At 46.8% G+C, this 17,531-nt stretch overlaps 1 protein-coding gene across 4 annotated transcripts in view; it reads left to right on the top strand.

Annotated features, from left to right (window-relative positions):
* Positions 1 to 2,468: 2,468 nt before the first annotated feature.
* The window catches only part of FAM81A (family with sequence similarity 81 member A), an 87,199-nt gene continuing 72,136 nt past the window's right edge, over positions 2,469 to 17,531 (top strand). For 2 of the 4 annotated variants that reach the window (XM_060174416.1, XM_060174413.1), the window contains exon 1: positions 2,472 to 2,605. The gene's annotated coding sequence lies outside the window, so the exon portion shown is untranslated. Of the gene's footprint in view, positions 2,606 to 11,468; positions 11,487 to 17,531 lie in introns of those variants that run through there. The other 2 variants (XM_060174414.1, XM_060174415.1) reach the window with 2 other exon arrangements.

The raw sequence follows: 17,531 nt of genomic DNA, 5'->3' as shown, positions 1-17,531 counted from the left end.
TCTGTTCCAGACTCTTGGAAACAGAGTTGGCAGTCAGCTGAGGTCAAGAACAAACACCTCATCACAGACCCCTGCGAGCGGCAACCCGGCTTTGACCTAGCACGTTATGATGGGGCCCTCCTCAATCGTTATGGAACAGGCCATGGCCGGTGCGCCGCTATGTTCCATCTCTGGGGAGACCCGAACTGCCCCTGCGGCTCCAGACAGACTATGACCCACATAGTCAACGACTGCCACCTCTCCAGATTCACAGGAGGTCTCGAAACTTTACATCAGGCTCAACCTGATGCTGTTGACTGGCTATGGAAGAAGGGCAAACGCTAGAAGAAGAAGAAGGTCTCAAGGTCATGCCCTCACCTTATTTCAGCCATAGCTCTCCCGTGTCTGATGATTTGATTAGCGGGGGCTGTCAGCTCTTTGAGAGCAGAGAGGTGTCTCCCCGTCTTAGAGCTAAGCCTTCTTCCTAGTACCCAGTGTGGCTGCCACAACCCTTTGATGGTTGGCACCATCCCACTGGTAAGGTGTGGAAACAACAGGAAACTCAGCACATGTCAAGCAGCTGCTGCAAAGGGGATCCCAGCAGAACAGCTCAGCCTGACCCCACCACCCCGGGTCTTCCTGCCCTGCTCTTTCCCTGGGATGGAGGGGCTGAGGCTCAGGCTGGTGGCAGAGAGGGGGATACCTTCCCAGTTACCAAAGCAGTATGAGGTGGGCCAAACTAGGGGACACTTCCCACCTTGCTCCACCACCAGCCCCACCCTACTCCAAGCCTGCGCAGAGAGAAGCAGCAGGATGGGGAGTGGGTGGGCAGGGGCCTGGTTAAGTGCACACATTACAGTGAGCAAGGAACTGGGTTCAAGCCCCTGGTCCCCGCCTGCTAGGGAAAAAAGTGCTGCAGGTGTCTCTCAGTATCTTTCCCTCTCTATCTCCCCCTCCCTCATCAATTTCTACTCTGTCTCTATCCAATAATGAGTAAATAAAATACAATAAATGGAGGGGGAAAAAAAGGACTGGGTGGGCTTGTGCCCCGCCCGGCTCAACTCTGCAAAGTGTGTGTGGGGGGTGGCGGGGGGCTTGAGTCAGGAGGCCCCAGGAGGCAGGGGAAGAAGGAGGAGAGCATCAAAGTGGCGACAGTTCTTTCTTGGTTCCGGTCTGTGGTGGGTGAGACATGATCTGGGTTGTCCAGGTGTTAAAACGAGACTGTCGGGGCCAGGTGCTGGCGCACCTGGTTAAGTACACACATTACATTGTGCAAGGACCTGGGTTCAAGCCCCTGGCCCCCAAGTGCAGGGGGCAGCTTCACAAGCAGTCAAGCAGATCTGCAGGTGTCTCTCTGTCTCTGTCTTTCCCTCTATCTCTCCCTCCCCTCTCAATTTCTGCCTCTATCCAATAATAACTAAAAATTAAAAAAAGAATAAACTATAAAAAAGAAAGAAGGAAGGAAGAAAGGAAAGAGAAAAAGAAAGAAAAGAAAACGACAGTGGCAGGGCTAGGTGGTGGATGTACTCCTTTCCAGGCAAAAAGGCCTGGGGTTCGAGCCTCTGCTCCCCACCTGCAAAGGTGGAGGTGTGGGTGGGATGGAGAAGCATGACGAGTGGTGAAGCAGTATTTCTCTCTCTTTCTTCTCCTTGCTTCTCAGTTTCTCTGTCCCTAGCCCATAAAATTAAAAAAATATATTTTGTTTATTTATTAATGAGAAAGCTAGGAGGAAAGAGAGACAGAACCAGACATCACTCTACAATATATATTTTTATTGTTGTCGTTGTTGGATAGGACAGAGAGAAATGGAGAGAGGAGGGGAAGACAGAGAGGAGGAGAGAAAGACAGACACCTGCAGACCTGCTTCACCGCCTGTGAAGCGACTCCCCTGCAGGTGGGGAGCCGGGGTTCGAACCGGGATCCTTACGCCGGTCCTTGTGCTTTGCGCCACCTGCGCTTAACCTACAATATATATATTTTTAATTAAAAAAAAAAAAAAAAAGAAGGGCGGGTGGTGGCGCACCTGGTTGACCACAGGTTACATTCATTGCTCAAGGACCCAGTTTCGAGTCCCCGGTCCCCACCTGCAGGGTGAAAGCTTTGCGAGCGGTGAAGCAGGGCTACAGGTGTCTCTCTGCCTCTCTTCTCTCTATCTCCCCCCTTCCTCTCAATTACTGGCTGTCTCTATCCAATAAATAAAAAGATAGTAAACAAATAAATAAATAGAAAGAAATAACAGCAGCCAGGGGGTCAGCTCGGGGCGCCGGAGACCCCGAGAGCGAAGAGACTTTCTCCCCAGGCTGGAGGAGGAGGCTGGGGAGGCCGGGCAGGGCGCCGGGGTGCGGGGCGCGGCGGCGGGGGCGCGGGGAAGTCTCGGGCTGGGCTGCCACGGCAACGGCGTCCAGGCAACGCGCCCGGAAGCGGCCCCCCGCCCCGCCCCGCCCCGCCCCGGTCCCCCCGCAACCGGGAGCCGCCGGGCCCGCGCGCTGATTGGACGGCGCTCCCCGCGGCGCGGCCCGCAGCCTGGCACCCCGCACCCGCACCCGCATCCGCACCCGCAGCCGCAGCCGCAGCCGCGCCGCCGAGGACATGGGCCGGGGAGCAGCGCCCGCCCCCCGCTCCCCTGGTGAGTGCAGCCTGGGCCTCCCCGTCCTCAGGGAAAGGGGGCGTCGGTGACCTTGGGGGCGCCCCGGAGAGACAGACTGGGGCGGGGTGGGGCGAAGTGCACGGGGCCCGTGGAGCTGGAGTTGGGCGCGGGGTGCAGCCCGCGGGGCTGGGGTGGGGGACTTGCAGGCTTGCAAGGGCACACAGTCCAGGGGAGCTGCTCCCCCCCACCCCCCCGCACACCATCAACCCAATGACCTTGGATTCCTGTTTAACCTCTCAGCTCCCCCCTCCACTGCATCCTACTAAATCACCCCCCCTTCCCCAGTCGTGGAAAAGAGGGGAGCTTGGCTTCTTAGCAGATGCGGTCTGCACGGTGAGCTGAGGCAGCATCCCCCATCACCACCCCAAGCCTGGCTCTGCAGGTAACTGGAGCCTCAAGGCTTACCACCCCCTTCCCTTAGTCCCTCTCCAAGTCTCTCTCCAAGGGGTATCCATGAATTGTTCCCCAAAGTGGCCAGACTGTGGAGGGGGGATTTGGGAGAGAAAGCAGTAGGCGGGTGCAGAGAGTGGCTTTGCCAGATCTCCTGTCTCCCACCCTCCTCCCATCCCTCCCCTCCCCTCCAACTATAAAACCTCTCGGGGACTCTAAAGTCACGACCAACAATGAGGCTAAGACTACTGAGTTCTTCTTTTTCCCTGTAGTGAATCCAATAAGAAACTTTCTGTGTGAGCAGGTAAAATGCAAACCCAGTCGTGGCTGGTGGCTGGCAGCAGCGAATGAAGTGAGTCATTGCTTCAGGGAACACGGGAGTGTGTGTGTATGTGTGTGTGTGTGTGTGTGTGTGTGTATGTGTGTGTGTTAGAAATTATCTTATCGGAGTACCCCCAGGAAGAATGCTGGAATGATGTGAGTCTTCAAAATTGGAACTCTCAGAAGCAGCTTCCTTTTTATAAGAGGGTTGCTTGGATCGTTAAAGTAAATAGATTCTTCACTCCAGAGCAGCTCTAGGCTTTGCATATTGTGCTGGCATTCAGGGCCCTGCTGGTGTGTGTGTGTGTGTGTGTGTGTGTGTGTGTGTGTGTGTGTGTAGTGCGTGTCTGCTGCACTTCTGAGACCAGTGGGCTGTGTCACACCTCTCCTATTTTTAGTTCTGGCGGATGCTAAAAAGGCACTCAGGCTCCTGTCTCTATTCTCGTTTCATAAACTTCCCTTTGCCAATGGGAGACGGGGAGGAACAGCTCTGTTTCTGTCTGTCTGCTTGGCTCTTCTGTCTTTCTACCCCAAGGCCACCCCTTGGAGTCCTAGCCCTCCCAGTAGGATCTCACGTGTATAAAAATGTGGGCTGGAGAGACAGAATTGCTTGCGTTAATGAATAAGCTTCTGCAAGCTTGTTTCCTGGAGTGCTTAATAACCTTTAATGGCTTACACGTTAGAAATCTGATAGCATTGGGTTAGGAGGAAAAAAATAAATTCTTAATTTGCCAGGAATTTGTCCACTAAGTCCTGTCAACCTTTCCCTGAATCACTCCTCAATTAGCAACCTCCTCTCTGCAGTGGGTCTAACTCTGCAGCTTCCGTGCAATTCACTTGCTGCCCGCATCTCCCAGGTGAGATTTTTGTGTGTTTTCATGGTTCTGCAGCTGAGCCTGCCTGAGAATCAGAGCCCTCTCCAGCCTCAAGAGAGCAGGGAACCTGTGCCTCCCAGACTGTTAGCCCACCACTATTAGAACCTTCTCTTGAGAAGGTTTTGTTATCTGTTTGTAGGCCCACAAGCTGCTTTCACCTTCGAAGTCAGTATGTCCTCAGAATCACCAGGAACATTTTTAGGGGCAGAAAAAAAAAGTGACTATATATACTCAAACATACCAAGTCATCAAAGTAGAAAGCGCATACACACGCATACACACACAGACACCTTTATTTTTAGGAACCAAGAAGATGGTGTATACACACACACACACACACACACACACACACACACCCTTATTTTTAGGAACCAAATGCCCCAAAAGAAGATGGTGTACACACACACACACACACACACACACACACACACACACACCTTTTATTTTTAGGAAACAGACAAAAGAGGAGACTAGCTATTTCCCTTGGGAATGATTCTCAGTTGCACTCAGGGTTGGGGATCCCTTCCCTTGATGCTCCAAAATAGTATTTGAACAGCATGAATGTGACTCCCTTGGTTCTCCTGGCTATCTTTTCTCTTACTTTTGAGTTTATGTTAAACCTTGGCCTCTATTAGTTACTTGACCTTGAAGTTCCTCAAGGTTCTCAATAACTTATTTCTACTTATCTTCACATCTTGGAATTTTTTTCTCTCTCCTCCTCCTCTCTCTCTCTCTCTCACTTTCTCTCTCTCTCTCTCTCCCTCGGATCTGGAAGGTAGTTTATTCTTTCCAGCCACAGCACCAGACTCACCATCATGAGGTCTGTTCCCTGATTACTTGCTATTCCCAGTCTCTGAGCGATTCATTCTCTCCACTCAGAGCGTCTCTGTTGCCGGGTCCTTTTAGCGCTGCCTGGAATCTCAGAATCCTTGTAACAGGTCGGGCTTGTCATGCTCTCTTTGTAACCTCGTTCTTGCTTTACAGTAAAAACAGTCAGTCCACCCTCTGTCCACTCCTGATTCCATCCCATAGTCAGACTCTCCCATTCCTTAAACTACCAGTCTGTTTCCTCTCAGGAGATGGTTGCTGTTTTTTCCCTCATTGATAAGATCAGGGATGTCTACACCTTCGAGAGTCAGTAGAAGCTGGCGCCGTATCCTCCTCAGTGAATAAGCCACGTGCCCTTACTCATCTCTGTCTTTAAGTTCTTCCTCCCCTGCCCCCCCCCCGCGCCCCACATAGTCCCATAGTCCTCGCTGCCTGTTCTCTGCACTTGACCTTCCTGCTGTACTTGTTGCAGTCTTGCTCCGTTTTTTTAATTCCCTTTCTCCAGTTTCTTTGCTCCCTCTTCCCTGTCCCATGCCCATTCTGCCATATAGTGACACCATCCTCTCACAGTAAAAGAGATGATGCTGGAAAGGAGGGCCTTTTAGACTCTCCCAGACATAGCAAGTCAGCATCATTCAAGTAGGCAAGACCTCCAGATCCTTAAAGACAAGCCCCAGAAGGAAGATAAAGTAGATAAAATAGTTTTTTTTTGTTGGCTTGATGCTCAGCTCAAAGTACCTTCTGAAGCTTCACCTTCTTGGTCATGGAAATCTTTGATGTCCCTCTGCAGGCCAGTATGTTGTGAGAGGTTCCCTCCAAGCCTCAGTGGGCTCTGAGGTTTGATTTGTGACATTTTGTTTATTTTTATTGCCACCGGGGTTATCACTGGGGCTCGCTGCTAGTATTACTTGGTGCCCTTACCGGCAATTCTTTTCCTCTTTATTTATTTTTCCTTTCTATTTTATTTGATAGGACAGAGAGAAATTGAGAGGGGAGGGAGAGATAGACAGGAAAAGAGAGACACCTGCAGCCCTGCTTCACTGGGCATGAATGTATATAAGAGTTTCCCAATTCTGGCATCCTTAATAATTTTTTAAAATTTACTTATTTTCCCTTTTGTTGCCCTAGTTTTTTTTCTTACCATTGTTGTAGTTATTGTTGTTGTTGATGTCGTCGTTGTTGGATAGGACAGAGAGAAATGGAGAGAGGAGGGGAAGACAGAGAGGGGGAGAGAAAGACAGACATGTGCAGACCTGCTTCACCGCCTGTGAAGCGACTCCCCAGCAGGTGGGGAGCCAGGGGCTTGAACCAGGATCCTTACACCAGTCCTCGTGCTTTGCACCATGTGCGTTTAACCCACTGCGCTACCGCCCAACCTCCATCCTTAATAATTTTAACTTTTTATTTTAATTTAGCTTAAGATCTATAGAAAGTTGCAAGAATGATTCAGATCATTTCCATAAGCTTGCATGCCAAATCCTGTAACTGTTAGTTACTGTAAACCTACTTTATCCTCCTGTTCTGTTCTGTCCTCTGTCCACACTTGGACACACAGACTAAGTTTTTTGGGAGCCATTTCAGAGTCAGCTGTAGACATACTGCTCTCCCCCCAACCCGTACATGAGTGTATATTTCCCAAAAGAAGAGGTGAATTTCCTTGCATAACAAACCTCCAAACCAAGAGCTTCTCATTGATTCTATACTATTATCTAATCCACAGACCTTATTTAAGTGTCACTCATCGTCCTAATAATGCCCTTTACAGCAAAAGAGTGGAAAAAAGTTCTTATACAAACAAACAAACAGCCTTTTGGCCTGAGCTTGGATCCAACCTGGGGCCTTGTGCTGCTGTGTGTATGTGTTTGTGTGTGTGTGTGGGGGGGGGGGGGCAGAGGGGAAGGGGAGAGAGAGAGAGATGGGTGGCTCTTCAGTTAACCCTTTGTCTTCCATGATCTTGACACTTAGGAGGAGTGTGGACCTGTGACCTTGTTGTTGTTGTTTTTTTTTTTTTTAAAGAAGTCATTTATTTACTCATGAGAAAAATAGGCGGAGAGAAAGGAGAGACTCAGACGTCACTCTAGTACATGTGATGCCAGGGATTGAACTTGGGATCTCATGGTTGACCATCCATTAATGCTTTATCCACTGTGCCACCTCCCACACCACTGGATCCATGACTTTGTAACTTGCGCTTGAACTCGGGCAGGCTGGTACTTCCTCCTGCTCTGGGGTGGTACCCAGGCTGAGGGCAGCTCCTAGTCCCTCCTGATTTCCACACTCTCTTCATCCAGTCTGTAACCTGCAATTTCTCCTGGCCCTTCTGCTGACTTCCTGTTCTCTATCACACGCCCGAGGCCAGTTGGTGGTCAAGTATTGAGGTGCTCTTGGCAGACTGTTCCCTTAATCTGTCCTTGCCTTGTCCTCTCTGCCATCGATCTCCTGTTTCAGTGACCTGCAAGTTTCTGCACACTGTCACCCCACCCCTTGTCTTCTGCTTCCCCAGCGGAGCCCTGGCCCGGTGACTTTCACTAGGTCATCATGGATTCTCCACCCGCCTCCTTTATTGTTTTCTTGCTATTGCGAATTTCCTTTCTATTGCTATTTATCTGCTTACTTGTAAGCTTTATTTTTCCCTTTTTTGTGTGTGTGTCTATTTTCTTTCTAGCATTTCATGGAAATGAAGAGGGAAGGGGGAAGAAAAGCAAGGTGAGAGAGAGAGAGGGAGGGAGGGAGAGAAACCTGTAGTGTAGCAGTGGCCCACCACTCATCAAGCTTTCCCTCCTGCAGGGGAGGACTGGGAGCTAGAACTTGGGTGCTTGTGCGTGGTGCTGTGTGCACTTTACTGGGAATGCCACTACCCAGGCCCCAAACATTTATTTCTATCACACACACACACACACACACACACACACACACTCTCTCTCTCTCTCTCTCTCTCACAGAGAGACAGAGACAGAGAGACAGAAGGAGCACAAGCGTTAGCTCACTGCTCAGCTCCCATGTAAGGTGGTGCCAGCGATTGAACCTGGGACTTCTAGAGTCTCAAACATGCAAGTTGTGAGTTGTGCTGTCTTCCTATTACCTGCCTTCCTTTCTCTCTTTTTTAAAATTAAATTTATTTTCCCTTTTTGTTGCCCTTGTTGTTCTTTATTGTTGTTATTGCTGTCGTTGTTGGATAGGACAGAGAGAAATGGAGAGAGGTGGGGAAGACAGAGAGGAGGAGAGAAAGACAGACACCTGCAGACCTGCTTCACCGCCTGTGAAGCGACTCCCCTGCAGGTGGGGAGCCGGGGCCTGAACTCTGGTCCTTGTGCATGGAAATAATACATGCACTTAACCAGGTGTGCCACCACCTGGTCCCCAAAAGCTATTTTCTTGATGTGTGTGTGTGTGTGTGTGTGTGTGTGTGTGTGTGTGTGGTGAATGAATGAGGGGCCTTCCCCTGATGATGCCTCTGTTTTGTATAGACCTCTCAAGACAGAAGAGGTCAATTTGATTTTAAAAAGAGAGAGGAGGAGGAAGAGAGAGAGAGAGACCTAACACAGCATATTTCTTCACACCCCAAGTGAGCAGCTGAGGAAATGTGTGAGCACCGGCTTCTCTGACTGTCACCCTTCCTCCTGAGTCCTCCAAGCACCTGCCCCCCTCCTCACCAAGGTCTGGCTCACTTGCTGACGCTTTTCCCGGCCACTGCGTCTCTCCTCCCTTCCTCTTGCCTCTCCCATTTTCCTAATAGCTTCATTCAAAATATTTATCACTTATTTTTTTAAACATGTATTGAGTTATTTTTGGGGGGTTAAGCGCAGGTAGCACAAAGCGCAAGGACCGGCTTAAGGACCCCAGTTCGAGTCCCCGGCTCCCCATCTGCAGGGGAGTCGCTTCACAGGCGGTGAAGCAGGTCTGCAGGTGTCTATCTTTCTCTCCCCCTCTCTGTCTTCTCCTCCTCTCTCCATTTCTCTCTGTCCTATTCAATAACAACAACAATAACTACAACAATAATGAACAACAAGGGCAACAAAAGGGAAAATAAAAAAAAAATTAAAAAATTATCTTGATAGGATAGAGAGAATTTGAGGGGTGTGGGGGATAGAGAGGGAGAGGCAAAGAGACACCTGCAGCGCTGCTTCACTGCTTGTGATGCTTTCTTCCTGCAGGTGGGGCCCTGGGGGCTTGAACCTGGGTCCTTGTGCATGGTCACATGCATTTAACCAGGTGTGCCACCACCCAGCGTGAGTTACTTCTGATAGAGACAGAGAGGAATCAGAGAGAGAAAGTGACACCTGCAGCACTGTTCCACCATCCACGAGATGTCCGTCATTAAGCCAGCCCCCCACCCCCCACTCCATTACTGATACTGTGGCCTATTTACATAGTCAGTGTTTTGCCTGAAACATCCCCACCCATTGATCTGTCTTCTTTCTACCTCGAGACCTGCCTTGCCTGCAGGGTAACATTAATCCCACCAGTTAAAACCATTGCAACAGTTGCTAAGGAAGTTCCCAGCATGCCTTTTTCCTTTCTCTACCCCCTTTTCCTAGCCATTTCTGTTTCTGACTTGCCACGTCCGGTTTTATCCTGTAAAAGTCACTTCTATTTCTTGTTTCTCTCTTTTCCTCTCTTCTCCGAGTCCCTAAAGGAGACCTAGAGGAGCCCGGCAATGAACCTCCCCAGCCCCCCACATATACACTTGACTAGTGGGGTCTAGGAGCCTGAACCCAGGTCTCTGTGCCTGGGTGACATGTGCCCTCAACTGGATGTGCCACTGCCAGACCCCAAAATATTTTTAATTTCATTTATTTTATTTTTATTTATTTATTTATTTTGTCTTCAGGGTTATCACTGGCACTTGGTGCCTGCACTATAAATCCACTGCTTCTGGAGGCTATTTTTTCCCCTTTTGTAGCCCTTGTTTATCGTTGTTATTATTATGTTGTTGTCATTGGATAGGATAGAGAGAAATGGAGAGAGGAGGGGAAGAGAGAGACAGGGAGAGAGATAGACACCTGCAGATCTGCTTCACCGCTTGTGAAGTGACCCCCCTGCAGGTGGGAAGCCGGGGTTGAACCGGGATCTTTAAGGCAGTCTGTGCGCTTTGCTTTGCACCGTGTGCGCTTAACCCACTGCGCTGCCACCCGGCCCCCAATTAACTTTATTTTAAAGTGAAAGACCCCTGCATCTAGGCAGTGTTGAGATATCGGGCTCAGGTCCTCACACATACAAGACATGCGTTGGCTCAGACTGCTGGGCCCAGAACATTTTCCTTTTTTTTTTTTTTTTTTTCCCTACATGAGTTATTTTAGCTTTTTAAATGTTCTCTTTCTCTCTTTTTAAAAATGTGTTGGGTGAGTCAATGTCCAGACAAGAGAGAAAGACAAAGCAATCACTCTTTGCTACTCTGTGGTCTGTTAATAACACCCTCCCCCCTAACCTCACTCAGTGGTTCTGGGGGAGTTTTAAAAAAATGTAATTAGGGGTGGTAATAAAATGGTTTATTTGGCTGAATCTTTGGCACACCAGGGGTTGTGCTGTTGGATAAACATCCAAGGCTCTGGCTTTCCTGGTCTCTGGCAAGATAAAATCAGACCTAGGGTGGGGAGGTTGGTGTTCTTGGGGTGAGTGTGGGGTGCCGGCCCTGTTCCCTGTCCCCTGCCACAGCCAATACCTCTGTGCAGATGAATCTTCTGACAGAAGCAGAGGCAAGAGAGCCTGCTGCCTCACCAAGTGCGGCTGAAATAAAGCGTGTGTTTATGTGGGAAGAGAGCGAGCGTGTGGGGGCTGCTTTCACATTACAGAATTCTTAAAATGGTTTGACCGGGAAGATGTTATTCCGAAACCCCTGGTACCTTCCGCTTGTTTATTGTTGACTGCAGATTCCTTTTCTTCTCCCTCCCCCTCCCCCCCACCCCAATCCTAATTACCTCTGGAAGGACTCCCAGGATCCTCCCCTGCTCTCTTGAAAATAGTTATCAAATGAAGGCGTTGAGCTCTGGTCTCTGCTTCAAATTAAAAGAGGGTTCTTCCAGACTCCCCAGATGGGCAGGAATTTCCAGCCACCCGCCCTCTGGGGCCTGGACCTGGAGGCTGGCTGCTGTTCTGTCAGCTTCTGTGGGTAGAACGCCAAAGTCTCAACCAGTAGAGGATCCTTGGAACCTCTTGGGGGGTGTGGGGAGTTCAGTAGGTAAGAGAGTTTATACCAGCTTGGAATAATATTTTTTCTCTTCTGGCTGTTGCATTTGGCAGGCTCCCTGTGTAACATTGGGTAATGTGTCTTCTCTAATGCCTGAAAGAAGACTTGCCAAATATAGCAACTGATCATAAGAAAACACCCTGAAAGTAACACAGAGACACTTCTTTTTTGGCCCCAGCGTGCACCTGGAGCCGGGAGGGTCCACCAGGCTCACCGTGAGATGGGCCGTGAGATGGGAGCCTAAATCAGCCTCTGACGGGTGTGTCACTTCGGGCAGGGCAGCAACCCACTGACTAAATTAGAACAAGAAGAACATAAGCAAATACGGCTAGGCTTCCGGAGTAACTGTCTCCTCTGCTGTGTGGGGGTCCCTGCTGTTCCCCCTCACACCCCCCCTGCAAAAAAAAAAAAAAGCTCAGTTGGGGAGACAGAATCCACGAGAAGCTTAACTCACAATAGAAAGATTTAAATAGCATTTCAAAATAGCTGTTATTAATAGATGGGAACACAACCAGACAGTTTTTTTCTGCAGCCCCCTCCCCTCCCCACCCCACCCCACCCCACCCCTAAGCTGTGAACAGCCAGGAGACTGGCTGGAAGCCACATTGAGCGGAGGGGTGGCGTGGTGAGGGGTGGTGGCGGGGGTACTGTTTGAGGTCTAGGGGTTCCAGTGACCCCAGTGCTTTGGGAAACCCTTCCAGACCTGGCAGAGGACACACACTGGCTGATTGACTGGATCCCATTTGTCAGTCATCCCTGCAGTGGCTGGAGAGGAAGAATGTTTTGAGCCTTTCGAAGGCTCCTCCTTTTTTTTTCTTTTCCTTTTTAAATGGTTCATAAACAGAATCGCATGTGCTTTTCTATCTGCTACAGAATTCCCTGCTATCTAAGTGATAGAATGATAGGCGGGGAAAGGAAACAGGCCTTGCAGCGGAACCAAGGCCATTTTCACAAAAGACGGTGAAGATGTGTGCCTTGTAACAACAAGTGTGGAGGCCTCAGACTGTCTTCAGAGCCCAAAGCTTTGGAATGTGGCCTTGGTGGCTCTCAAGGCTGGCAGTCCTGTGTCACAGGGCCCCTGCCCGATGCCTGGCTCCCTAGTACTGGAGTCCAGGAATACATACAAACCAGGAGGCAGGTTCTAGATTCTAATCTCATCACCTGCCCACAGGGGAGTGAGGCTTAGCTACAAATGAGCTGTGATCCAGAGTTCTTCCATGCCTATGAAGTTACAGTTTTGGAAGATGAGGAAGTTCTAGAGCTGTGTCATACACTATACATATCATTAACAGTGCTGAACTCTGGGGGCCGGGTTAAGTGCAGTTAGTACAAAGCACAAGAATTGGCATAAGGATCCGGGTTCGAGTCCCTGGCTCCCCACTGCAGGGGATTTGCTTCACAAGTGGTGAAGCAGGTCTGCAGGTGTCTATCTTTCTCTCCCCTTCTTTGTTTTCCCGTCCTCTTTGGATTTCTCTCTGTCCTGTCCAAATAAAAAAACTGAAAAAACGGCCACAGGAGCAGTGGATTTGTAGTGCAGGCACTGAGCCCCAGTGATAACCCTGGAGGCAATAATAAAGAAAAAAAAGACACTACTGTACTCTGTATGCTTAAAGCATGTCTGAGGTGACAGCTTTTATGCATTTTTAAAAGTTTTTAAAAAAATATTCCCTTTTGTTGCCTTTGTTTTATTGTTGTGGTTATTACTGTTGTTGATGCCGTTGTTGTTGGATAGGAAAGAGAGAAATGGAGAGAGGAGGGGAAGAAACAGGGAGAGAAAGATAACTACCTACAGACCTGCTTCACCACCTGTGAAGTGACTCCCCTGAAGGTGGGGAGCCAGGAGGGGGTCCTTATGCGAGTCCTTCTGCTTTGAGTCCCCTGTGCTTAACACACTGTGCTACCTCCCGACTCCCCCTTTTTTGCATTTTAACTGCAATGAAAAACTACTAGCAAAATTATTTTTACTGAGCTGGGTTATGATCTTTTTTAAAAATTTCTTTATTGAGGGATTAATGTTTTACATTCAAAAATAAATATAATAGTTTGTACATGCTAACATTTCTCAGTTTTCCACATAATACAACCCCCACTAGGTCCTCTGTCATCCTTTTTGGACCTGTACTCTTCCCAACCCACCCCCCCCCCCAAGAGTCTTTTACTTTGGTGCAATATACCAACTCCAGTTCAGGTTCTACTTGTGTTTTCTCTTCTGATCTTGTTTTTCAAGTTCTGCCTGAGAGTGAGATAATCCCATATTCATCCTTCTGTTTCTGACTTACTTCATTTAATGTATCTTCAAGTTCCATCCAAGATGGGCTGAAAACAGTGAAGTCACTATTTTTAATAGCTGAGTAGTATTCCGTTGTGTATATAGACCACAACTTGCTCAGCCACTCATCTGTTGTTGGACACCTGGGTTGCTTCCAGGTTTTGGCTATTACAAATTGTGCTGCTAAGAACATAGGTATATACAAATCTTTTTGGATGGATGTGTTGGGTTCCTTAGGATATATCTCCAGGAGAGGAATTGCAGGATCATAGGGTAAGTTCATTCCTAGCCTTCTGAGAGTTCTTCAGACTGTTCTCCACAGAGGTTGGATCAATTGATATTCCCACCAACAATGCAGGAGGGTTCCTTTGACTCCACACATCTAGCATTTGTTGCTGCTACTTTTTCTGATGTGTGACATTCTCATAGGAGTTAAGTGGTACCTCATTGTTGTCTTGATTTGCATTTCTCTGACAATCAAAGACTTGGGAGCATTTTTTCATGTGTTTCCCAGCCTTTTGGATCTCTTCTGTGGTGAATATTCTGTCCATGTCCTCTCCCCATTTTTTGGATGGGGTTGTTTTCTTGTTGTTGAGTTTGGCAAGCTCTTTATATGTTTTGATTAGCCTCTTGTCTGATGTATGGCATGTAAAGATCTCCCATTCTGTGAGGGGTCTCTTGGTTTAGGTATTGGTTTATTTTGCTGTGCAGAAGCTTTTTAATTTGATGTAGTCCCATAGTTTTATACTTGCCTAAGTCTTCTTTGTAACTGTGTTTGTTTCATTGATGATATCTTTAAAATTAATACAGAAAAGAGTTCTGCCAATATTTTCCTCTAAGTATCTCATAGTTTCTGGTCTAACATCCAGGTCCTTGATCCACTTGGAATTTACTTTTGTGTTTGGTGAAATATAGAGGTTCAGTTTCATTTTTCTGCATGTTTTAACCCATTGTTTCCAACACCATTTGTTGAAGAGACTCTACTTTCCCCCATTTAATAATCTGGGCACCTTTGTCAAAGATTAGATGTCCATAGGTGTGGGGGCTTACTTCTGGGCTCTCAATTCTATTCCACTGGTCAGTGTGTCTATTTGTGTTCCAGTACCAAGCAGTTTTGATGACAATGGCCCTATAATACAATTTGAGATCTGGGAGTGTGTTGCCTCCAGTTCTATTCTTTCTTCTCAAACCATCTGGTCCAGGACTTTTATTCTTGGGGAGGTTTTTGAGAACTGTTTAAATTTTGTTATCTGTGATGGGCCTGTTCATATTGTCTAGTTCCTCTTTATTTAATTTTGGAAGTTTGTAGGTATCTAGGAAGTGGTCCATTTCTTCCAGGTTCCCTAGCTTGCTCATAGAAGCCTCACATGATATGTTGAATTTCTGTGCTGTCTGTTGTGATATCTCCTCTTTCATTTACAATCTGATTTATTTGGGTCTTCTCCCTTTTTTGTTTTGTGAGTCTGGCTAAAGGTTTGTTGATTTTGTTCACTATTTCGAAGAACCAACATTTACTTTCGTTGATCTTTTGTATGGTTTTATTATTTTCAATGTTACTGATTTCTGCCCTAACTTTAGTGATTTCTGTCCTGGTTGCTTTAGGGTTCCTTTGTTCTTCTCCTAGGTCTTTAAGATGTGCAGTCAGGCTGTTTATTTGTGCTTTTTCTTGTTTCCTAATGTGTGCTTGTACGGCTATGAACTTCCCTCTCATTACTGCCTTAGCGACCCGAACTGCCCCTGCAGCTACAGACTATGACCCACATAGTCAACGACTGCCACCTCTCCAGATTCAAAGGGGGTCTCGAAACTTTACATCAGGCTCAACCTGACGCTGTTGACTGGCTACGGAAGAAGGGCAAACGCTAGAAGAAGAAACTGCATTAGCTGTGTCCCAGATATTTTGATAGCTTGTGTCTTCATTTTCATTGAACTCTTGAAACATTGTGATTTCTTCCTTGATTTCCTCTTTGACCCAGTAGTTGTTAAGTAGTGTACTTCCACATTTTGGGACTGTTACTAATCTTTTGTTGATTGTTTAGTGTTAGTTTCATTCCACTGTGGTCTAAGAAGATACTTGGGATGATTTCAATGCTCTTGAATTTGCTGATGCTGTCTTTGAGGCCTAACATATGGTCTGTCCTTGAGAATGACCCAGGTGGACTTGAGTAGAATGTGTATTTCGGTTTCTTTGGATGAATGACTTTGAAAATGTCCAATACTTCTAGTGTATCTATCTTCTCATTTAGCTCCCTGGTGTCTTTATTGATTTTCTGCCCAGATGATCTGTCAAGTTGAGAGAGTGGGGTGTTGAAGTCCCCTACTATGACTGTGTTGCTGTTAATATATTGCTGTAGCTCTTTCAGTAGATGTTTGATGTATTTAGATGGCTTCTCCTTGGGTGCATAGATGTTAATTGTTAAGTCCTCTTGGTTGACTGATCCTTTGATCATTAAGTAGTGTATCTTTTTTAATATCTATTTTAAAGTCTCTCGTGTCAGATATGAGAATAGCTGTTCCTGCCCTTTTGTGTGGGCCATTGGCATGTATGATAGTTTTCCATCCTTTCACTTTGAGTCTGTGTTTGTCTTGTTGAGTTAGGTGGGTTTCCTGTAGACAGAATATTGTAGGGTTGTGTTTTCTGATCTGTCTTCCTACTCTATGCCTTTTAATAGGTGAATTCAGTCCACTGACATTCATTGATATCAAGGACTTAATAAGATATTTTGACACCATTATTGAAGTTTTTAGAGTGTTCTGATAGATGGCATATTTATGGTGGTCTGACTGTTTATAGGAGACCTTTTAGAACTTCTCTGAGCACAGGCTTGGTGATAGTTGATTCTTTCAATTGTTGCTTGTCTGACAAGGTTTTTATGCCTCCATCTAGTCTGAATGACAATCTAGCAGGGTACAGTATTCTTGGTTGAAAGCCTTTCTCATTGTGCACTTGATAGATATCTTGCCATTCTCTTCTGGCCTTTAATGTTTGTGTGGAGAAGTCTGCTGCTAATCTTATGGGTTTTCCTCTGTAGGTGACTCTGTTTTTCTCTTGCAGCCTTCAGGATCCTTTCTTTATCCTTATTCATTTCCATTCTAAATATGATGTGTCTTGGTGTCTTTAAGTCTGGGTTAATTCTGTTTGGGACCCTCTGGGCTTCTTGAACCTTTATGTCTTCTGTGTTGTCTAGACTAGAGAAGGTTTCAGCTATTATGGCCTGAAGAATGCTTTCTTTCTCTCCCTCTCTTTCTTCCTCTGGTAAGCCAATAATGCATATATTATTTCTTCTGAAATCATCCCATAGGTCTATTGTTGTTTTCAGTATCTCTTAATCTCTTTTTGAGATCTCTTGCTTCTTTTTTAGTTGTCTCTAATTTGTCCTTGATCTTGCTAATGCTGTTTTCAGCCTCATTTATTCTATTCTCTCTCTCCTCTACTGTTTTCTGTACTTCATCTATTTTGTGACCCTGTTCTGATGCTGTTTTAGCTTGTTCAGCTAGTTGTGTTCTTAGCTCAGCTATTTCAGCTTTCAGCTCTCTAATAACCTTGAGATAGTGTTTTCTTCCAAAGTCTCATTTATTTTTTCTGCACTTCTGATTTCAATTCTCTCAAGCTCTTTACTCACTCCTGTGATTATTTCCTTAACAAGCATTTGGATGTTGACCTCACTATTTTGTGGTTCAACCTTTGGGGCTTTTTTTAGCTGGACTCTTGTCCTGGTTCATTTCTCCAATATTTCTTCTTGTTGGTATAACCATTCTGTATAGTATGTTATGAGGTTTCTCTCTCAGTACTTTTAAAATTACTTATCACTCTTGCCTGGATTGACTTGTGTCTAAGTAAGGTACTTAAAGAGCTCACAGTTGTGGAAATTAACAGTTCTTTCAATATTATTTAAAGCCCCGAGTTGGAGCACAGAGGTTGTTAAAAGCCTCTTTTGTTCTTTTTCTTCCCTGTAGGCTATGGAAGCCTGAGGGCTTTTAAACTATAAGTAGACTTTTTAGCTTAATCCCTTACTCCTGACCAAGAGATAAATC

This window comes from Erinaceus europaeus, chromosome 16 (genome assembly GCF_950295315.1).
Source record: "Erinaceus europaeus chromosome 16, mEriEur2.1, whole genome shotgun sequence".
Classification (NCBI taxonomy): domain Eukaryota; kingdom Metazoa; phylum Chordata; class Mammalia; order Eulipotyphla; family Erinaceidae; genus Erinaceus; species Erinaceus europaeus.
Note: the sequence above shows the minus strand (reverse complement) of the source record. Positions and strands in the feature narration are given on the sequence as shown.